Source organism: Rattus norvegicus, chromosome 2, assembly GCF_021556685.1.
Source record: "Rattus norvegicus strain SHRSP/BbbUtx chromosome 2, alternate assembly SHRSP_T2T, whole genome shotgun sequence".
Taxonomy (NCBI): domain Eukaryota; kingdom Metazoa; phylum Chordata; class Mammalia; order Rodentia; family Muridae; genus Rattus; species Rattus norvegicus.
The window spans coordinates 118563965-118587355 of record NC_141535.1 but is presented as its reverse complement, the minus strand read 5'-3'; the positions used below and the strand labels follow the sequence as shown (position 1 = coordinate 118587355).

The window sequence follows — 23391 nt, the reverse complement described above, 5'->3', positions numbered from 1 at the left end:
AGCCATAACAGGAAAACGGTCTAAAGGAGGATAGCGTTTGTCTGCAAGTAAGTTGCAGTGGTCTGAGGAGGACAATGCCACTTAACATCCGGACACTGGAGCACTAATCAAGCAAGTCAAGGCTAGGGATTCAGGAAGATGGCTCGATTGGCAAATGTAGGCTTGAGGATTTGAGTTTGATCTGAACCCATGTTAAAGCAGAACAGAACAGAACAGAACAGAACAGAACAAACAGGCATTGTGGCATGTGCTTAGAATCCCAGCACTGGGGAGGCAGAGACCGGTTGGTCTTTGGGGCCCCTGGTCAGCAGCCCAGCAAGCTGCAGATCTCAATGATTCTTTCTCAGCAGAAACAACAAACCCAACCAAAGAAAGGGAGCTAGACCCCAAAACCCAACAGAAGAAAGGGAGCTAGACCCCAAAACCCAACAGAAGAAAGGGAGCTAGACCCCAAGGAGCCCCAGCGTCAACCTCTAGCCCTCCTATGTGCACATCTTTATATCTAGAGACCCTGAACTTAAATCACTTCTGCGGAGTTCCTCTGCTACGACAGGTAACCCTCACGACGTTAAACACACGTGCAGCCACCTGAGCAACGTTCACCCAAACAACAACCAACCAACGTGACAAATGGAGATAAACTTGTAGTGATCCACATTTTCTTGAGTTATTAAATATTCTCTAATGCTCTTTTTTCATATGCAATGACACTTTTGTTGTACGAAAGCTTCTTAAATATAAACTGTCACCTGTTATCACTGCCAGACCAAACCTCAGAGGACAGAGAATAAAGGAAGATCAAGACAAACATGTCTGAAAAGCTGCTCTCCATGGGGAACGGATTGGCTTTTTATGTCTGCGGGTCTCAGCTTGGCCAGGTGACTTCAAAGTTTTTATTTGGTGGATTTTTAAGGATACAAACATGTGCTATTGTGAAGATTTCCTTTTGAAGACTGAGTGTTTCGTACACATAGTCTATGCTGCCCTGTTACCCACTTCCGATGAACAAAAGGATGGTCACCACATCACAAGCACCTGTCATAGTTTGATCTTCTGAGTCTTGACTGGACTGTGCTCTGACCATCTCTGGTTCAGCTTGGAGGAGTTTGCAAACCCAGATTCTAATATGGGTAACTTTTAAGCAATGTTCTCATATACTTTTTATAAATACTTACTTTTAAGTGTGTGTGTGTGTGTGTGTGTGTGTGTGTGTGTGTGTGTGTGTGTGTGTGCGCGCGCGCACACAAGTATAGATGCCCTAAGAGGCATCAGGTCTCTTGGATCTGGTTGGGTGACACCTGACGTGGTTGCTGGGAATTGAACTCGGGTCCTCTGGTAGGGCAGCAAGTGCCGTTAAGTGCTGAGACAGCTCTTCAGCCCCTAGGCTTGCTTACTCTTAAACAAAGCCTTTACATCGACATGATAGATAATTCTTGTTCAACTTTCCTTGGAGTCAGTTCAGAACTCCTAAATGAAAAACACCTTGGGGGATGGGCTAATTACAAGATTTGTTCAATAAATATATCTTGCTTCTTTTCATCGTAGACTATAAATAAAAGCCTGGCAAAGAAGGTTTATATTAGAAGCCAAATCAAGTTACTAATAATTTGTGACTCCTCAGACAACTTCTTCCTTCCTGGAGTTTTACTCAGTTCAAGAGTACATGCCGGGAGCTGGAGCCGTGCCTCAGTAGTTAAGAGCACTGCTGCTCTTGCAGGGGGCCTAGGTTTGGTTTTGAGCACCCACATATCAGCTTACAGGGATCTGTAACTCCAGTTCCAGGGGATCTGATGCCCTCTTCTGGCCATATAAGTAGATGGTGCACATATGGACATGGGGCCCTTATACACAGAAAATCAAAACAAATCCTCTAACAACAAAAATGGGTATGCAGGGAGTATATATGTTCTATAATACTTGCAGTCGGTAGATATTCTAATAATTAGTGACATCACTATGAGAGATCCATGTGGACCTGTCAGCAATTCCAAGGGAAGTAGACCCTCCCTGAAGGACTCAATGTGAAGAGCATAGTCCTACCAGAGCAGCCTCTAGCCTGCTCAAGAAAAAGCCTTCTCTGCTCTACACCTGAAGGAACATTGAGCTCAACTTAGTACTCTCCCCACAGAGATTCTCTTTTGTCATATTAAGACACTGAATGGATGAAAGAAACATTATCTCCTCATGTTCCTGAACTCCAGATGAAATTTGGGGTCTATTAACGAGGAGTAGTCAAAGTGTTGGGAGCAGAGCAGGCTGGTGCCCAAGGGGTGGTAAAGAGAAGCCGACGTTAGGATGCATGGTGGAACAAACTTTTAGCCAACCCCGACTTATTTAAGGGCATGTCTGTTTATATAGAAGCACCTCCTCCACCCATTTGATTTTATCTAAGTACATTCTTATCTTGGCGCCACAACTCTGTGATGAAAACCTTAATGCCGGGCTGTCGCAGGCTCCAATCACCGAATTACACAAACAGTTTGGACAAAAAAAAAAAAATGAACTTGGGCTTGGGGATCGGTCTCAAGTCCCCATCCCCCACCCAGCACACACACCTGGAACTTACTGGTTAAGACAGGAGCAGCAGGGGTAGTCACACTTGGCATGGCAACTGGTTTTCATTCGCTTTCATACCCAAGAGCCCTTTGGGCCTGATAACTTTTCTGCTGTGTGTTAAGTAGATGTTTTTCTCTCTTTCCAGGTGAATGTTTTCCCCCCCTTCCTCTAACAGGGAGACCGAGTTCCGTCAGAGTTTTTGGGCTCTTGCATTGCATTTTTATATGGAGCAAAGTGCAAAAGGTTATTTCTAGCATTAATCGTTGCAACTAACGGAGACGAGGGCCCGGAGGTAGGCGTTGTGCTGTGAAGCTTTTCTACAGCGCCTCAATGAAGATGCTCGATCGCATGTGGCTCCTGTACAGCCCGCTAATAGAGAAGCAGTGTTAATGAAGGATTGCATCATCGGCAATGGGCCTGCTGAGTAGCTGGGCTCTGGTCGGCTGCTGCCAAAATGCAGTTCTCATTTCCAACAAACAAAGTCTATCTGAGAGACAGCACAGAGCCCTTCAGAGCTGGGAAGTCCTGTGCATATTAATGAATCTCAGCTCTTCTTTTGCCAAAGAGCCTGGGCACTTTGGATGTCATAGGTCAGCCCAGTGACTCAGAGGGGGCCTGATCCTTATCTAAGCGTTTGCAGCAAAATTAGAATGTGCTGTAGTCTTATTAAAGAAATGTTTGTCCCTCCGTCAATGGGCAGAAAAGAAAGCAGCTCAAATGTACTTTTGCAAATTACAGCAATAAAACTGCCTGAATTAACTGCTTTATTACAAATATTTAATTATTCCGGGGGTTAAAAATCCAACGTTTTAGAAAGACAAAAATTAGCTACCGACTTGGTAACCTAGTTTGTTTAAAAGTCTCTCATGGTGGCGTGTATTTGTGTTTTTAATTTTTAAGCAGTCCCAACTTTCAGTTGTCTTCCTGGTGATTAGCCAGTCTCCTCTCATTTTGAATTAAACAGAAAACACAGCTATCATTCTTGAGGTAAGCTGTCAAGAAAATCAAATCTGTAGCTCGTGAGCAACACAAAAGGCAGACACTGTTTGCTTCTCCGGAAATGTGAACACTTAGGCTGGAGGAGGACTCCTGAGCCACAGAGGTCGTCAAGTACAACCTATTCTAAGGCACAGATAAAGTAACGTGGCCATTATTTTTAAACAGCTGCTAGTTAAATACCGTTTAAAGTCTATGCCCCCCCCCCCTTTTAAAAACGGCCAGAAATGAAGCTGTACGTTAAAAAGAAAATTTGACAAACGCATACTGAGCAAAAACTAAGTGTTCTCAGACAGGAGTTTTTTTATGCCCCCCAAATAGAATTCCATACATTAGTCCAAATGTGTTTTCCATTTATTAAATCATTTGAGGCAGATGGAAATTATTTTTTAAATAGATTTTTTTGGTGTTATATTCCTTAAAAAAAAAAAGGAGGGAGCATTTTGCCATAAAGCAAAGGAAAACATTACAATAACAGAAAACAGGTCAGGATGCGTCTCTGCAGAGGGCTTATCCAAGCGTACTGCATTCGGGGTGCAGATCCACTGTCTACATCCGCAAGTGGACTGCTCAGGACCAGAAAATCTGCCATGTAGGTCCCGACTCTTCATTGAAGCTCTTAAATGCGCGCTCGGAAACTACAAAGTGCTGAATATATTTTCAGCCTTTTTATGTTCCGATTTACAACTCATGACCTTAGGCAGCGTTGTGCACGCAAAACGAAATGACGAGACCACCCTGGTTCAGAGCCGAATAAAGGTATAGAATCGCGCGTCATTGTCATTCAAATTTCATGGGGGGGGGAAATCAGAGACGCCACAGCATATAGATATACAATTCTATTTTGCAGTTTTGTTTTATAAAAAATGCCCCTCTCCCTTGCATTTTGCTATTAAGCAGCTCAGAGCAAGTAGACAATTACCTAAGCTTAATGCTGAAGTAGTAATGCACTGCAAGCATTAACAACCCTTGAGGCGCGTCAGCTGGGGCTAAAGCAGTGACCAGTTGCTCCTTAGGCTGCCCACCCTGACACTCAGTAAAATTATCGTTTTGCTTGATTCAGACCCCGACACTGGGAGACCCTGACATTGGGGTGACTCTGCTGGCAGTGTGTCTCCTGATACCCACAAGAGCTGCCCCTGCTCTCTGTCCCATGAAAGGAGTCCTTGTTACTTCTCTTTGATAGTTGGCACACTGCCCCTTTCACAGACCCAACGAACCGTCATCTTGGATGTAACAAATTAGTACATTCTCAGAATAATAATAAGTGCAGGCATGAAAACACCGTTGTTTTTACTTGGAAATGAAGTAACTCATTTTAGCTGAGTGACTTTTTTCAGTGTAGCACCCCAGGCCAAAAGAAAAAAAAAACCCTCTTTTTTTTTTTCTTCTGAAAAGAATGGTCAGTTTCAAGAGAGAGAGAGATGACACATGCTTTACTGTAAAAATCTGAGAAAGTCAAATTAATTTGGGGGGGGAAGAGCTTTTACTATAGAACAATTAAAAAAGAAAATTAGGGGCTCAAAGGAAATCCACACGTACCTAAGTGATGTGTCATTAGAGAAATAAAATTGGAGATGAGTCACCATGGAACTCAGTTTTGATACCAGGTTAAGATGTATCTTGTGATTTTTTTTTTCTACTTGTAATTGCAAAAGAAATATTTAACCAGGAGTTAAGAAAAGATCGGGTATAATAGAAAACTAATTGAATGTCTCGAGTGTTAAAACACTAGAGAGTAGCATGAGCATGTTTTCATATGTTAATAATCATGTCAAAATGTACTTCCAGTTCCCAGAAACATTTCTTTACCAGTGAGAGAGCGCTTCTTGTCTCAGGACTGCTCCTTTTATTGCATTAGTAAGAGAAAGCTGATGTTTACACATTTGCATATAGGACCAATCTACTTCAAGGATGACCCACAACCACACGGGAAACACCTTTGCTCTCTCCCTACCTGGCAACGTCAGAAAATTTGAATAAAACGGCCATGAGAACCTCTGTTACTGCATCTTCACAGCGGCTCTGTCTCAGGGCTGGACTAGGCTCCGAATAGTGAGTGTCCTTTTAAAGCAGACGTAAGTTGAGATTGGAGGAGCTGCTTAATAAACTTATTTCCACTATTCTAGATATGGGCCAATGTGGATATTAGCTCCAGAGGACGGCCTAGACATCCAAGCAATCACTAATATGTTCTCCCTTCTCTCGAGCTCTCGTCTCCTGAAATAAATGGTCATATTTTTAAATATAAAATGTACTATAAATTTATTAAACTTTCTGGTTTGGATGAGTTCAAAATATCTCATTATAAATGGAGACTTTCCTGAAAGGCAGCCAACCGTGACTAAAAAGATCACTCTTTTACACACGAAAAAAAAATAGCCTTCTTACTTTACCCTTTGTTGAAAAGACATTTGGCCAGCCACAGGGGAAAGACATAATCTACTTTTATATTCAAATAATTTATTTGAAAACTCCCTGGCTACAATGACCCTAAATAATTCTGGCTCGAATATACATATTACACCGGTTTATGTGACCTTAACCACTGACTTGTTTTAATGTGCCATCAATGATTTCAGCAATTATTTTTTTTAAAGGAGAAAGACACATTCTAACACTTTGATTTAAAGATTGCCATTAAATAAAATTATAACCAAAGTGGAGTACACGGAACAGGCGAGGTGTGCAATAAGCACGCGCGCACACACACACACACACACACACACACACACACACACACGCAGAGTCGAGCTTGGTGCCCTGCTTCCCTCTTCACACAGCACCGGTCTCTCTGAACTGACTCACATTCCAACACACCATCTACCTGGTGACAACCTGTCAGAAATGGTGCCATCGCTACTTGGCTTTCATGGAGGCAGACAGCGGTTGCCGAGCATACAAGGCTCTGCAAAGCTTCTCAGCAGATCCATTCTGTTTAATTCTGGGCATTTCGTCTCAGAATCTTCAAGATAAGGTTGCTTGTATTGGCTCTAGGCAACGGAGAACTTCACTTAGAAGCCCCCTCCCCAACCCCGCCCCACTGCCGCCCCAGGAGCCAAAGAAGACGCCAGCAGTGAATGTTTGCCCATTTGCTGTAAGACACTGTTCCTTTCATTCAGCTGCCCAGCAGCGTCCACTGTTACATAACAGCGGAGAATGGCATTCCGCGAAGTGTGGAAGTGTAAAGCAGGCAGAACCCTCCTAAATACTCAGCCCTCCTTATTTAGGGTTTTAAGAAAACAGACAGTTGTCAAGTAGCTGTACAAAGCATTTAAGAAACAGTTTCTACATTCTTAATTTCTTTCCTGTTTGCACATTGCAACCGATCCCTAAAAAGACCACCCGAGAGTCCAGAAAGGAGTCCAGAAAGTTTTCTGATTTTGCTTATGTTTTTTTTTCCCTCTTACAACTTCCCATGGTACGCATGAGATATTCCCTGATACAGAAAACCAAAATGCAAAATGTGGACTTGTGCATTCTGGGCGCCTTCCCCAGACTCTGCCCCTCTTCCAGCCGAGCAGAATGAGTATCTGGGCTAACCACACATTTCAGGACAAAGGAGCTAATTCATGGGGGAGGGGAGACCACACACCATTTATAAGGTTTGTTCGGTTTACAAGAAAACCATTGTCAATGCTTTGTTGATTCATTATCAATGACCCTCGTGACAAATAACAAGTGACCACCTCCTGGCTCAGCTCCTCAGCGTCTTCCCCATGCAGGAGCAGCCGGCCTCTACTGGGCTAATTGCTATTCAAGGAAACTGGAACTGTGGGGACAGGAGATGGCTCTGATCACAGATGGAGCCTTTAGGTTGAAGATTTGATGGAATTGTGGTTCTGGTATGTGGGATACCAGGGACAATAGGACAGTGCTTGCTTTTACTGTATGTAACTCTGCTGTGAAGAACCAAATTCCAGTAGAGGGAGAGAAAAAGCTGGGAAAGGACCACAGATGCTTGTGCTGGCTCTATGCAGGGGCCACCGCCAGGATGTTTTAGTCACTACAAATCTTCTTGTATCCCCACCTACAAATGGGACTAAAGTTTTTTCTTTTTCTTTTTCTTTTTAAAGGAAAATCACCTTAAAATCCTTTGTTGGAAAACTGTTATACAGCAAACGAGCATTATCTTCCTCGCCCATTGAACCTTTGTACTTTTTTCTCTGTCCCAGGGGAAATAATAAATTGACATATTTTCTGTCATCAGAGATCCTTTTAAGACCACAATGTGATTGCGCTCCATGTGCCTCACACTTATCCCCATTAAAAACACACAAAGGGGCGAAAGCAGGATAGGACTGGGTGACACAAAGGGCAGACTGGATCTGCTGTCCTACAGCACCGGTGCTCCTGCCTCACCTGGCTGGCTCCAAGGCAGCCATGAGCAGGCCCTGGATAATTTCCTGTTGAAGCTGTGCTCTATGGGAAAGAAAGCACACCGATCTGTGGTCGGTTGACTGCAGATCAGCTCTGTCCCCAGCTGCTCCAGCACCCCTCAGCAGCACCTGTATCTTTTTGACTTCTTTTTGACTGGCTGTTTAGTTGGGAAACACAGGAAGGAAATCTGTTATTGGGACTCCTATATAGTAGTAACATTGCAGATCTCTTCTTCTTCTTCTTCTTCTTCTTCTTCTTCTTCTTCTTCTTCTTCTTCTTCTTCTTCTTCTTCTTCTTCTTCTTCTTCTTCCTCCTCCTCCTCCTCCTCCTCCTCTTTCTCTTCCTTCCCTTCATCCTCCCCCTCTTCCTCCTCCTCCTCTTCCTCTTTCTCCTCCTTCCCTTCATCCTCCCCCTCTTCCTCCTTCTCCTCCTTCCCTTCCTCCTCCCCCTCCTCCTGTTCCTCCTCTTTTCCTCTCCTCCTCTCCCTCTTGTTCCTCTCCCCTCCTCCTGTCCCCACTCCTCCTCTCCCCTTCCTCCTCCTCTCCCTCTTCTCCTCTCCCCCTTCTCCTCTTCCCTCTCTTTCTGTCTGCCTCTTTGTCCTCCCCCTCCTCTTCCTCCTCCTCCTTTGCCTTCTAACATAAACCTAGACCACCATGAAACTGTTCTTTGTGGGGCAGAGGCAGTTCTTCAGCTCCATTAGCTGTGAATTCCCAAGTGGGTTTCAAAAGAAGGTAAGACAATAGTGTCCAGACACTGGAGAGAAAGGCATTCTTAGAGACCACTGATAGAATGTTCTCAGTAGGGCTCCGTGGATGGCAGTGGTGCAGTTCCTACTCAAGCCTTGGTGATGGGAATCTATCTGATGGTTCTGCTTCAACATGGCCAGAGCTGACGGGAAGGAAGCGCTGCCAATGCTCATCACCTGGAGCAAAGACACATTACATAGCATGGAAAGAGGATGTGATCAAATGATCCCAGACGTCTATGCTAAGAGGGCATAAGGACTGTGAGACTGTCTGGAGGACAGGGCCTAAGTCTCCATGGACTCCACATGTGTCCTTAGAAGTCAGATGTTGGGTATCTCAAGTGAGGTAAGTTCTGATATAAAGTGGTAGTGACTGAGGAGAAGTGAGAAGGACTACGTTTGAGGCAACCCAAACTGAAGTCAGAGGATACAAAAACCAACACAAATTTCTCCCAAACACTAGACACTCTTCCCAGCGGGAAGTGAGTGAGTTTTCTGACCTAATCCCTCAGCGCTTCATCTGCCTGTCAGATTATTGTGAGGATGTATGTATGTTCAACAACCTCACAAGAAACAAGAGACTTTATTGACTTAGGTTGTTCTGTTAGGTAGATCTCTTTGGATATCTAGTTTGAGAAAGGGAACGGGGAATTCAGGGTAGATAATATTGAGGCTGACCAAGATGGAGAAACGAGAAGGCCGCTAGAGAGTACCCTCTTTCTAGTGTTAAGTCACTCAGGATTCATGGATGATGACTCTCTACCCTGTGAAAAGTCCCCTTAAAACAAACACTTCTTGGCTGTTTCTGCTTTTACTTATTGGGTCCTGGCTGTATGATAGGCACTTGGTCAAGCTTTATAGAATACTGTTGCTTAATCCTCAACATAACTCTGCACTCTAAGTACCAGAGTATAGCAGCCTCCTTACTGTGGGTGAAGAGAACAGAAACTTGAAGAATTACGAAACCAGCCTGATTCAGCCTACATTAAAGTATGGAGTCCTGACTGTACAAGCTCTGGAAACCTGTTTCCTGCCTGGGATTACAGAACCCCCCTTTCCTTCCCTTCCCTTCCCTTCCCTTCCCTTCCCTTCCCTTCCCTTCCCTTCCCTTCCCTTCCCTTCCCTTCCCTTCCCTTCCTATTTCCTTCCTTCCTCTTCCTTCTCTTGTTTAGAAATTTTGTTTTCTTTTAACCGCCAATCTACAGGACTATCATAGACATACAATAATTTGTATAATAGGTCAAATTTTTACAAATTTTTGTAAGTAGATTTAAGTGCTTCCTAAGTTTTATTTTTATCTATTTTAACAGGAATGTTCTGAGAAGGAATAATTCTTTATATTTTCATTAGCATATGTTAATGATATTAATATTGTGTTTCACTATGACATGTTCTCACATGTACATAACATCTTTTGAGGGAGATGATCAGCTTTCTCCTTCCGTGTCACTCAAATCATAGGCTTGGCTCTCTGTATTTCTTTTCTGCATCTGCCCCATCCTCTGGCCTCTGGGATCCAGTACATGATTCTGTACTTCTGTGAGTTTGCCTGTCTCAGATAGAACACATAAATTAGGTCAGGCAGTATCTGTCTTTCTGGTGTGGCTTCTAGAACTAAGCTTGATATGTTGAGAGGACAACGGCAGGTTCATGTTCAAAGTGATGCTCCTCTTAAAGGCCAAGATCATGAAGATTTGCCCTCAGATGAAGGGATAAGAAAATCACAGTACAAGACACAACTGTGCCATAGTAAGCGAGAAGTCAGGACCTTGCTAGTCTTCAGTGAGAATTCAGCAACAGGCAGATTTGTTAACTTCTTCTCTAGGCCTGTACTTTCTTCATCTTGATGGCCTTGCCAAGGTCCCCTCTTCATCACACCCCATTGGCCAGTGTTGAACCAATGACTTTGTTTCTCTGTGGCTCAGCTTCCGCACTCATGACATCAATATATTACTTTTTGCGAATATGGTTTGAGTCTTAATGAATTAATACTTTGAAAGTCTTTAAAATAAGGCTTTCCTGAACTTAAACATGCGTAACAGATATTCGCTGTTTAATCTTATTTTAGCCATATGTCTCTATGTGTACATGAAATCTGCATTGCTTGGTTGGCCAGCTTATGCATAATTCAGTTTGGGCCTCAGAACTTGCAGCTTTAGGATTCCTGAGCTCGTTTGGGAGTTTAGAATTTGATATATCAGACTGCACCTAAAGTCATGGTCACGTACGTGTGCTCTGGTGACCTTGGGAAGAATGCTGATATCCAACCGAAACCAACTGACCCAGAATCCTATAGGCAGGTCCCAGGAAAATGTCGTCTTAAGCAGCTCCCTATTTATCATCAAGTACGATCAAGTTTAGTGACTATTCATTACAGCCTAAAGCCCAGATCCACTGATGAGAGAAGAAGGCCATAGAAGGTTACAGAATTCTCTGTAGATGGGAGTGGGGGGAAAGCCCATCTAGTTTGTGGAATGAGAGAATTGGCACATCTCACATCAGCAGTGAAACACAAACAATTTCAAGGAAGCTTCAGTGACACCGTGGTCCCAGCTTTTGTGTTAGGATAAAAGAAGAATGTGAACTCAGATGAGCCTTCAAATGTGATTCCAGGTCTGTTGGCAGGAAGATTGATCAAGGTTTGACCTAATTGTGGTCTCTCATTGATGGGCAAAATGTGAATCCCAATGAAGAATCGATCTGTCACTGAACAGAGAGCCACTCTACTGTACACAGCCAGCACTGCAGGACAGAGTGGCTTGCTCCTGATGAAGATGTGTCTATTTTGTCTTGTCCATTCAATCTGACATTTGTCTTCTGGCAGAAGATCCTTTACTGAGACAAGGGACAGAGATGTTTTTTTTATTTCTTTGGAACAGCATGAAGAAATTTTGTTTTATTTTATTTTAGGGGTGAACGGATGTAAGGGTTGGGAAAAAAGTATACTTCCTAGATAATTATTTCTGAGATAGATGGTCCCAGTTGAGGAAAAGCCACATGAGAAAATGAAGTCCCTTCTTAATAACCAGACTATTCATGTTACAAAAGGGCTGCTTCTATTTTTAACAATGAACATAGTTGATTCTGAAGTCACACACACAGTTGCATTAGACAACCACACCCACTGATTATGAGAACAAAGATCTATTTTAAATAAATGAAATTAAGAGCTTTAAAAAACATTGATACTATATTTATGCATGAAAGACATAACATATTTCCTTAATGAAAAAACAATCAAGGCATTAACCTACAATTATTCCTCAAACAAATATAAGTTTTTAATGTCAAACAGAAGCTTTCACCATTTTTATTGTTTGCTTAACAGAAGTAATTAAGAAAAAAGTTAATTACTGGAATGCATGGAGTGAGCAGAGGCTAGCCTTCTCTATACCTTCGCTGGATCGCCACGGTGTGTCAGCAGGATGACTACTTGAGTGGGTTTGGCATGTACGAATGTGCTGTTTGTTCCTCTAGAAAAGTCTAACAAATATAGGAAGAGTCACAGGCAGTCACACTGGCTTTTAGGCTATAGACAAAATGCTATACCATTCTAGGGCCAATGGTTCCCATGTAGGAACATCAGTGGTTTGTGGAAATTAACTTTCTTTTATAGTTGCTCTTCCAATGGATGCGATTCTTCTTGTGTAATATCCTGCTTCCCTCCTCCCTCCCTCCCTTTTTTCCCCTTGCTTCTCCCTCCCCTCCCCTTCCTTTTTGGAGGGTGGGTAGTGTTCTACTATATAGCCCAGGCCCACTCAAACTTGCCATCCTCCTGTCTCAGCCTGCAGAGTGCTCCAGTTCCAGGTGTGTACTATCAGGCCTTCAGCAGTTTGCCCAGTTTATCCCCAAGGACATGAAGAAAGATGGTCCCAGTCAGCATCCTTAGCATTTCCCTTTTGCATTAGATCTGGCTGCTGTCAAGGCAATGTGATGTACCCTGTCCAAGTCCAGTGGGTCTTTTTTGGCATTTGCTGAAGCTCAAACCATGTCCACGACAATATGCTAAATGCCAAAGGAAGTTGTGTTGGTGGACACCATGGACTTTACAGAGTGACTGCCAAGCAATCCCAGACAATCCATTTAATTTTCTGTCACAGCGTCACCATATGACATATGGGCATATATTAGGGGTATTTAATGCTTCACTTCATGGACACACACTTAATTTGAAAACCTTAGATAAAACATGCAGTAAAATGGAGAGAAAGAAGTGGTTTCCTGGATACTTAATGATGAGACACGGGATGCTCACGATAAGCGAAAATTAAAAATGACTTTGCAGTCCTTTGAAATGCTATCTAATGTGTAATGGTCAGAGAGGCTTGGCTCCATCTAAAACATCACCAGTACCTGAATTATAAATAAAAAATTAGAAATAATTTAATTTACTTTTAAATCATAAATAATCTTTGAAGGGGAAAAAACCCTTACAGCAATTTATTTATTTTTTTTATGAAAGGGGGTATTTGTAGTAACTTTAGCACCCACCTTTTTTCAGTAAAAGGGGAATTAAACTATTACAGGACACCTTGTTAAGTAATTATACAGCAGACTCACAGTGCAATTAAATAGCCATCAGTCCCCGCAGCTGAGAAATTCCAGGTAATTATTCAAAGATAATTTAATAGGAGAATTACTGTATTCAAGCAAGGATTAGCAAGTAATCTACCTCAATTAAAGCATCCAATTAATTTCAGAGCCTCGATAACAGTTGCCTTTGGCAAAATGATCCTTCCCTTCATTTGATCCTGCATAGGCAATATTCCTTAAACATTGTGCAAAATTAATTTACTTCTTCTAAAAGTACAGTCTATTAATAGCAGCCTCCTGAGAAATTAAACAGATGCAAGTGTAACAACGGCGTCTTCCCTCCTGCTTGCTTGTGCCTTTCCCCCAGTCTTCTGTGCAGAAACAAAACACAGCCAGTTTGGACCCTGTCAGCCCCAACGTGCTTCACCAAGTGCAGGAAAATCTGCGGGATGGAGAGTTCTTGAAGACAATTTTGTGGCCAGATTGATTAACTCAGTGGACAGACCGTCCGTGGGAACTGTGTCCCTGGGAATCTGACGGTCAGGTGGTTGGGATGGCTGGGCAAGTATTGAGACTTTGGTGGGTGGGGTTTCTTCTGTGGATTTCCTTCCAGATTGCCACAGAAAAACCTCAGTGTTGGGATGCAGAGAAGAGGTTTTGATGCTCTGGGAGAACCTTTCACAGTCTCAAACTGTTTCTTAACAGCAGCCTTTCAGTTGTGACTCACTCACACAGGTCCTCTGGGTAAGCCAGAGGACAGGGCACCGCCAGTGAGCATGGGATATGTCTAAGGAAATGTTCCTCCCTGAGGTCACTGGCAGGCAGGATTCACAGGATCTTGAGACTGAATAGAGGTGGTCTAAGGCCTGTGATAATGGGCACACTGTGTTAGATGGTTGGAAAATGTCTTACCTCTGGCCATCATTTTCAATACTTCAGAAACCTGTTTCCCACCTGGGATAAGAAAACACGACAGAGATGCCCAGGGATGACCCAGAAAATTGTTGCAAATGCATCTCCTATCTCTTTAGCAGCAGCAATTTCTGGCTTTGTCTCTTTCACTTCCTTTGTCACCTCTCTACCTTCTACTTGGAAAAATGACCCTGAGTGTATTGCTGTGATTCTGACTACTGTGTTTTTGGAGCCTGCTTTCACTCTTTCCCCAAGTTGACGAGAAATTGACACTGTAGGCAACAGGTCCTTAGCCCAGCACAGGCTTCTGGGGTTCATCCCTCCCTCCTTCCTTCTTTAGAGAGCAAAGGCTGAAGAAGGTTATAAGCTAGAAGCTCAGGTGAGGTAAGCAAAACTTGGCCATGCAGATGCCAAGTCTGTTTACAATATAGATACATCCACACATATACATACATGCACACATACATGCATGCATGCATACACACATGCACATACATATGCATATACATACATGCATACACATACATGCATGCATAATGCAAACATACACATATACATGCATACATACACACATACATGCATACACACATACATACACATACATGCGTACATATACACATACATACACACATGCATACATACATACAAACATGCATGAATGCATACATACACACATGCATACACATATATGCATATATACACATACATACATGCATGCATGCATGCATACATTCATACACACATATATGAGATAGATAGGTACAGTAGACAGATGATGGGTGGGAGGTGCATGATGCATGGTGATGCAGGCAGATAGGTTAACATGGGCACCATGTGTTTATATTCTCACCACCTGAATAGGTAACTCTGACCAGTCCACCCCTAGTGTTTAACTCTACAAATTCCTACTAGTTACAAAGCCCAGAGTTTGTCCCACAGAATACAGAACCTGACAGCACTGTAGGGGCCAAGAATGAGCCATGAGTGACACCTGCTCATCAAGCAGCAAATATTTTCAAGTGGTTACAGACTCCACAGTATTTTACATTACAGGGTTCCCTGGCCTCATATTGTCACAGCAATACGAGGAAACATGTATTGATCATGCCTGTGACTTTCTCTTTTACTAATGCACTTTGACTACAACTTCAAGGATGTATCTTCTAGGCAAAGACTGCATATGAATTTTGTACTGTCTGGTGTGGGCCATGGAGTGGGTTTGATGTCCCAGGTCATATGACATCCTAAGGTACCTGGTTCTTACTTGGCACAAAGCACACACGTATGTCATTTAGCCCATTTGCATATTTTCAGAATGACCAAGCTGTACTATTTTGTTTTAAGTTTTTGTGTATGGGAGTGGACACACGCATGTGTATGTTTTATGAACATGTGTGTAGAGGCAGTAGTTAATGTCTAGTGTCTTCCTCGATCACTGTCTACACTGTCTACCTTACTTTTTGAGATAAGGCCTATTTGCTGGCCAGTCAGCTCCAGAGATTACCCCCATACGAGGATCACTGGCAGGTGACCCCCAAGCCTGGCTTTTTACACAACACTAGAGGGCCTAATTCATGTCAGAAAGTACTCTATTGACTGAGTCATCTTCCCACGCCTACTTTCCTATCCTTTGTGTCTTGAGTAGTCTACTCAGTGTGAAGTTAAAGTATTAGTTCAGGAAAGTATGTTTACCACAGGAGCAATGCCTCATTTCCCCCTGCTCTAGTGATATCAAAAAGGAGAAAGCCTGTAAAAGACAAACGTGCTATTTCCTCCTGCAAAGGGTTTGTGTTTTGACAGCAGTTCATGAGAGCCGAGGAACAACTTCACACTCTTCAGCTCTGTGTCTTAAGCATTGCCACCACTGTCCATCATTTCCCTGTTGCTATGTAAAACACCCTGGCAGAAGCAGCTTAATGAGGAGTTTATTTTGGCTTGTGGTGTCTGAGGGACAAAGTCCGTCATGCATGGACGGCAGGGTGGCAGGATCAAAAGTCGATCAGGTTGCACCTACACTCAGGATGTGGGGCCAGACACAAAGCTTCAAAGCCCCACCCCCCAACCCTAGTGGCTCACTTCCTCTCCTTACCCTTTACCTTCCAAAGGCTCCACGATCTTCCAAACAGCGCCACCAGCTGGAGAACAAGTGTTCAAACGTGTGAGTGTCTGGGGAACATTCCCCTTCCAAACCACAGCAGTCAATAGCGGACAGTGTTTCCTGTGCAGTGCTGTCTTCCTGTTGACACTTGGCATCAAAACATCCATCTGGTGGGCCCTCCATCACTGTGCACCCTCCGCAGGGCATCCAAGCAAAGCAAGCAGCTAAGTGTCTCCAAAGTAACAAGAGGCCAGAGGATGTAATCCACTCTCCCAGTACCTCTTGTGACCCAATGGCCACTGCTTTAGGAAGTAAGCTACCTGTAATTTTCTTTTAGAATTAAAATGGTAGATTTTTTTTGCTTCCTCACCATGCCAGGTAGCTGTTATTTTCACGTTGTGGGAAGGTTTAATAAAAACACCTGAAAGCCTTATAGATTTTCCACTGTTACCCACTCCCTGCATCCCTTAAATAAAGAAGCCCATAATTGATTAATGAAAAGCCAAGTCATTTTGGTATTAATACAACCCCCTGGGTGGGCCCTATAATCACACCTGGGAGGCCAGAAACAGCATCGCTCTGTTACACGTCCAGGTTAAAAACCTGCAAATCAACGCAGCCCACAAGGAGATTTTCAGCATTTCCAATCTGATAATCCATGCTAAATGCCTGCCAGAGGTTGGTCAGAGCTCAGGCCCTTCAGGATTTAAGCCTCTCTGCTTGTTGAAAATGTTTATACCCGAGTAGTCAAACTTGTTTCCCACTTACATGAATATGCCTAACACATGGGAGTTGCAAATGCATAAGGAAAATACCATGTTATCTCATTTCTACATGAAAACAGACTTGGACATTTTGCAGAGTCCTTCAGTGATGTGACATAGCGCTCCGGCACCGCACCTCTGATGTATAGAGCTATTTCTGTGACTGAACACATCAGTCCATGCAGCCTCTGTGTGAGCAGGTGAACCCGTGTGGGAGTCCAGTCTCACCCCTCCTCCCTAAGGCCAGGTACATTCAGTCACAGGCGGCACAGAAATAAAACATTAATCGCAGGCTGGTAAGAGGGCTCAGTGGTTAGTGGCAATTGCTGCCAAGCCTGAGGACCCAAGTTTGATCTCTGGACCTTCATGGTAAAAGGAGAAAGATGACTCTGGCAAGCTGTCCTCTGATACCCCCGTGCCTACCACAGCACACACACCACAACACAAAATAAGATGGGCTGTAACCAGGAACTGTGCGCTGAGACAAACCCTTCTGCGCTAATTACATTTGTCAGGGTATTTTATCATCGTGACAGAAATGAAAGTAGGACATGGTGACAACTTCTCTTTTTCTTCTCCTTCTCCTCCTCCTCCTCCTCCCCTTCCTTCCATCCTCCCTCTTCCTCCTCTTCCTCCCGCTTCCTCCTCTTCTGACTCTTCTCCTTCTCCTTTTTCTTTTTTAAATGGAAAAGCCACATTTGGTCATCTATATCTGTATCTTGTACTTAGTTAATTGCAGGCCAAAAGTACTTTAAAAATTTTCAGAAATATATCAAAAGTAGTCCTAGGATTTGCCACACCCTACACACTATACCAACTCCCCAAGAATGACATTGTGTGCAAACGCAGCCTACTGGGACGCCCCCCTTCTCCCAAGCCGGGGCGCTTGACTACACTCTGCCATCTTTCGGCAATGCTTTTTCCTGGTCCTTATTTTCCAAATAACACAGTATAAAAAATTCCATGCACACTGTTTGCGTTGTGTTAGTTAATATAAGTCACCTAAAGGCCTGTAAGAGATATGGAAGGTTGTATAGGTTCCATGGAAATACTATGATGCCCCATGAAGACTTGAGAACACATGGCTTCGATAATCTGGGGGAATTCCTAGACCTATCCTCCACTGGTACTGAGTGGGGACAGTACCTAGGAAATGTAAACCTAAATGTAATTTAACTGTTTGCACATTTATATAAGTTTAATTTAAATAAGCTTATGGGTTTTTTTTGTAAAAGTTCTTTATTTTTCATAAAATAATAATTATCTAGTTGTAATGACTACAGCTAGATAGAATCGTTTCTAGCTCACTCAGACAGCGACTCAACCACTGAGAGGTAAGTGTGTGAGTTCCCACTCTCATGTCGCCTTGCGAGGACACTTGTATGCAGTGTAGCAGCTGGCAGCACACTGCCCTGGGCCTGAGCCTGACGCCCAGCTGTACTACCTAATGTGAACTGGGCTCCAGGCCTCCTCATCATCTGAGAGCTGGAGGCTAATGCTGCCTCCAGTCTCATAGGAGGGGTGCAAGGCCACAATGACTCACTGCTCTTCTGCTGATGCTCCCTGACTACCACAGCTACTAAATATGGCTCCAGTAACACCACATGTTTCTCTTTGTTTTGCTTTGGTTTTTTAAAGAGGGTTTTGATATGTAGACCAGGATGATGCTGAAAGATGACCAGGATGATGCTGAAAGATGAGGATGACCTTGAACTAAACTTTCCAGGATCCTCCTAGCTCAGCCTCCCTGACGCTGGGATTGTGAGTGTGAAAATTAACCAGGCCTAGTGCATCCATTTTTATTTTGTCTTTATATTTGCTTGTAGCTGGATGGTTTTACCATAGAAAGTTTGTATACTGCTGGGTCAGCGGCTTTTTTATTATGTAACCTGCAAGCCTTTAATGATCATTTATGAAGACAACAGGCTGACTCCAGCTTAGCTTCAGAGCTTCTGATTCACGACTCATTGACCTCTACATCTTCATCTCAAGGAAAGCATAAGAAGGGAACACTGTTCACCCCACAGTCAGGAATCCCGAGAGTCAGGAGGGCCAGAGTAGCAGTATCCCCCATAGGTCAGTCCTCTATGATGGGGAGATTTTCCATTAAGAGTTCCCCCATGTACCTGAGAGCACCAACCTTAACTAAGTGGGCCTTTAAGGGACATTTATGCAAACCATGACAATAAAAATAATATAATATCAGTTCCTTAGGGAAGTCATTAACTTTTTAGTATAGTTCTTTCTATTTAATACATAAAATTATTATTCTATGCATATGTGTGTTTTGCCTGCATATGTGCCTGTGCATCACATGTGTGCTTGGTTCCTGTGAGGCCAGGCGATCTTTTTAAGTCCCTTAGAACTTGAGTAATGGATGATTGTTAGCTGCCATGCGGGTGCTCCCAATCAAAGCTCAGGGCTCTGGAAGAGTAGCTAGGGCTCTGAACCACTGAACCATTGCTCTCTCCAGCCCTCTAGTAGCTTAACAATAAACAGCACATACACTTATTAAATTGAGATAGTTTGTATCAATGTCTCATTTAATATTACAACATGATTTTTTTCTGTTAAATATTTTGTCATTTAATACTATCCTTAATTTAAATAAATGTGCATATGTGTGTATGCACGTGCATGTGCATGTGCATGACCTTGCAGGGGGCAGAGGGGCCAGGAAAGGGGATCAGATCCACTGGAGCTGAAGTTCTAGGCAGTTGTGAGCATCCCAGTATAGGTGCTTGTAAAGAAAAACCCAGGTCTCCTGCAAAATCTACAAATGCTCTTAACTGCCGAGCCATTTCTCCACCCCAGCAGGAACTTCATGTCTTTTGTCTATCACACATGTTAAAAAATATTTCCTCTACTTCTTTTTGGCATATTATGTAATACAATGTGATATACGCGATCTAAAACCGGCTGTCTTTACCACTTTAGAATTCTTTTTCTCTACTTCAGTTTGTCCCATGCATCTGTGGAGAGCAGCAGGACCAGATCACAGATGTCGTGCTCACATTAAAAGAAAGCTCAACCTTAGAGGCAACACAAGTGGTAATTCCAGCATCAGGGGATAGAGGCAAGAAGACAAAGCAAGTTTCAGGCCAGCCTGGTTTACAAAAACAAAACAAAACAAAACAAACAAAAACAAAACAAAAAACAAAAAACCTAACCCAGTTAACAAAACCAAATAAGATTCAATTCAGCTACTTAGCACTTAGCATACCCAGTACCGCCCTCACACACCAGCCCCACAGGCACCATTGCTGAGTACCTGAGCTGACCGGTGCTAATCACATGAGCCTCACAGTCTCCACTCATCTTTATCCTAGACAACCTTTACTCTCCTTCCACCCTCTGTGACTCGTCTGCCCTACCTGTTTTATGTGAGTGGAATGTTCCTTCATTTACAGTTGGCTTATTTCTCTGGGCAACGTGCTTTTTAAGATTCACCTGCAGAGTACCATGTATGGGAATGCTATTCTTCTTTACGGCTAAATAATATTCCACTGGGTCTCAGGCTGTATTTATCCACTCATCTGTTGGCGGATACTTGGGTCATGTAGCATTGACTACTGTGCCGTTCACTGCTATCAGTTAAAAAATCAATCTGTTTAAGCTCTATTTTCAGTTTTCGTGCTGTGGAAGGGATAAGAACCAGGGATGAGGAATAAGTGCTAGGCTAACGTGCCACCGCTAAGGTCCATCCCCAGCCCTTCTGTTTCAGCTATGTTGAGTGCATAACCTAGCATGAGATAGCCAGAACATACTAGTGCTTTGCAGAGCCATGCACTCTCTTGCTACTGAGTCATGCTGTACCACTGGTAGCTGCAGCCAGGAGCCATCTACTTCCTGAATTAGATCAGTAGGTTCCCCCTTCTTCCTCTTGAAGGAGAAGCACCCCAACGGAACAGGAGAGCTTTATGTATCTTGCTAGTGAATTATTCGGGGCACAGATCACAAAGTGTTTGCTGCTCCTGTGGCCTAGAAACAGATTCTGTACCCAGCCTCCCTGTGATCCTGAAGGACACTCAGAACTATGACCTATTTATTAATTCTATCAAAGGCTTGTATGTGTGGATGTGTGTGTGTGTGTGTGTGTGTGTGTGTGTGTGTGTGTGTGTCTTTACCTGTGTGTTTTTGTGTAGGTGTGCCTGTGTATGTGAAGGTGTATCTGTGTGTAGGATTACAAGCTCATACTACCCTGCCTGGCTTTTTCTTTTTCTTAATGTGGGTGTTGGAGAAAGAATTCAGGTGCTCACGCTTACACAGAAATCCTTTTGCTGAAGGAGCCATCTCCTTAGTCTTTGAAGTTAGGTCTTAAAAGATCTTAGAAATGTGTATATGTTACCTCCCAGCCATTTTTTCTTCTCACTGCCCTGAAATTTTCGGAAACACTTACATATCCCTCCCCAGTCAGGTCCACCCTGGGTTTCATGGAGCACGAGCTGACCTCAAACTCACCACATAGCTCAGAATAACCCTGGACCTATCCCCTGCTCCTGCACCTGAGTTCTGGGACTGCAGAGAGGCATTACCAAGCCTGGCCCATGGGCTAGGAATGGAACTCAGGACTTCCTGCGTGCTAGGTTAGCATTCTACCAACGGAGCCACATCTCTGGGCCAAGAATCTCTGTTCCTAATTATTTTCATAATTACTTCCTTTTCTCTTCTTCTCTTGTGTGTGTGTGTGTGTGTGTGTGTGTGTGTGTGTGTGTTATGTATACATGTTTAAATGTGTGTTCTCCTGCAGTGCCTGTGACACCCCATGCCTGATTTGCAGAGTCTTTCTTGGAAAATTCTCCATCTTATTTATAGAGACAGGGTTTCTCACTTGAATCCAGAGCTTAGCAATACAGCTAGCCAGTTGCTCTTGAACTCCCATCTCCATGTGCCCAGTCCAGAAACAGCAGGTATTATGAGTTCTCTAGGAATGCAAAGTCAGGTCCTCAGGCTTCTGTGGCAGACACAGGTGGCACAGAGCCATGTCCCCAGCACTCCCACTCTAGGTGTTTTTTTCCTTTTCTCCAGTGACCAACAGTGCCTCTGCCTTCGGTTCTATGCTCTTTGCTAATGATCCAGAGTTTTCCTAAGAGATCTTTCCTTCATCCCAAGTCCAAGGAATGTGATTCTTTAAGAACTGGCCTCCTAGCCAAGGGAGTGGTGTTGCAAATCTTTAATCCCGGTACTCAGGAGGCAGAGGCAGATGGAATTCAAGGCCAGCTTGATCTACAGAGTGAGTTCCAGAACAGCCAGGGTGACATGGAGAAATCCTGTCTCAGAAATCAGAGCACAAAACACAACAAAACAACAGCGACAAACAGGGAGAGACAGATTGATAGATAGATAGATGGGTAGATAGACAGACAGACAGATGGCCTTCTCTATCATATTACCTGTCTCTAACCAGTACCAGTGTGTGTCTACACAGACAGACCTAAATCTATAGAACTATCAGTGAGTTGACCAAGATTTCTGCTGTGTCATGTGACTTGATGGTTTATGGGTACAACCAGGAAGTCATCAGCTTTTATCAAGAACTAATTGGTCAGAGTTATTGTCACTTAGGTTGAACAGTCAGATGGCCCCTCTGTCAGTGAGAACATAGAAGCAAAAAATTTTAAAGGTTGGTTATCCATTACAGTCTTATTTTTGTTTGTCTAAGTTTTCTCTTAAAAACAAACAGACAGACAGACAACAGCAACAAAACGGACTTGGAACTTGGAGAGAGGAGTATCATTCATGAATGAGAATGGAGCTCTCTGACATCAGCTTTTACTGAAGGCGTCAGGGTAGACAGGGGTTCCTTCATACATTGTAGCCTTATGGCTTCATGTCGCATGCTCACAAAGGAAGACGGAATGTGCCAGCTGAGCACTGAGAAGTTCAGTTCTCTTACCTGTGTTAAGAGAATTTAACAGCTCACTGAATAGTGTATGTATGTTCATGTGGTCACGTGTGTACAGCTGAACATATGCATGTATGTAGGAGTCAGGACAACCTCAGTGTCATTTCTCAGGAGCTGTTCACCTTTCTTTTATTTGATTTTTAAAAGTTTAACTGTGTCCACCATCCTAGAATTCACTCCAAGTCTCCAGGGAACCTCGTGCTTCTTCCCAGCATCCTCGGGATTACAAGTGAGTACCACTATGCCTGGCTTTCTTTCTCTTGATAAAGATTCTGGGATCAAACTGAAGTCCTCATCCTTGCACGGCAAGCAGTCTACCAACTGGACCATCTCTTCCACCCCAATTCAGTGTTCTTATCACTTTAGCGAAGCCTTCTCAACAAACCCGCTGTGGCGTTCAGCCCGTGTCTAGGCAAAACCTGGTGTAACTCGGGAAGAACAAGTATATAGGGCTCACCTGAAGGAACGACGCCTCCTGAAGAGGGAACCTCTATCTGAGTCT

The 23391-nt window shown here is 43.4% G+C and overlaps 1 protein-coding gene and 1 long non-coding RNA gene across 11 annotated transcripts in view; one reads left to right on the top strand and one right to left on the bottom strand.

Annotated features, from left to right (window-relative positions):
* Nucleotides 1-3319, top strand: part of LOC120100802 (uncharacterized) — a 70243-nt gene extending 66924 nt beyond the window's left edge. For 5 of the 6 annotated variants that reach the window (XR_015671566.1, XR_015671565.1, XR_015671569.1 and 2 more), the window contains 2 exons: nucleotides 766-878; nucleotides 2702-3316. This is a non-coding gene — a long non-coding RNA (uncharacterized LOC120100802). Of the gene's footprint in view, nucleotides 1-263; nucleotides 1131-2701 lie in introns of those variants that run through there. The other variant, XR_015671570.1, reaches the window with a different exon arrangement.
* Nucleotides 1-23391, bottom strand: part of LOC103691527 (uncharacterized) — a 618188-nt gene that overhangs the window by 270462 nt on the left and 324335 nt on the right. The gene's annotated exons all lie outside the window — the stretch shown is intronic.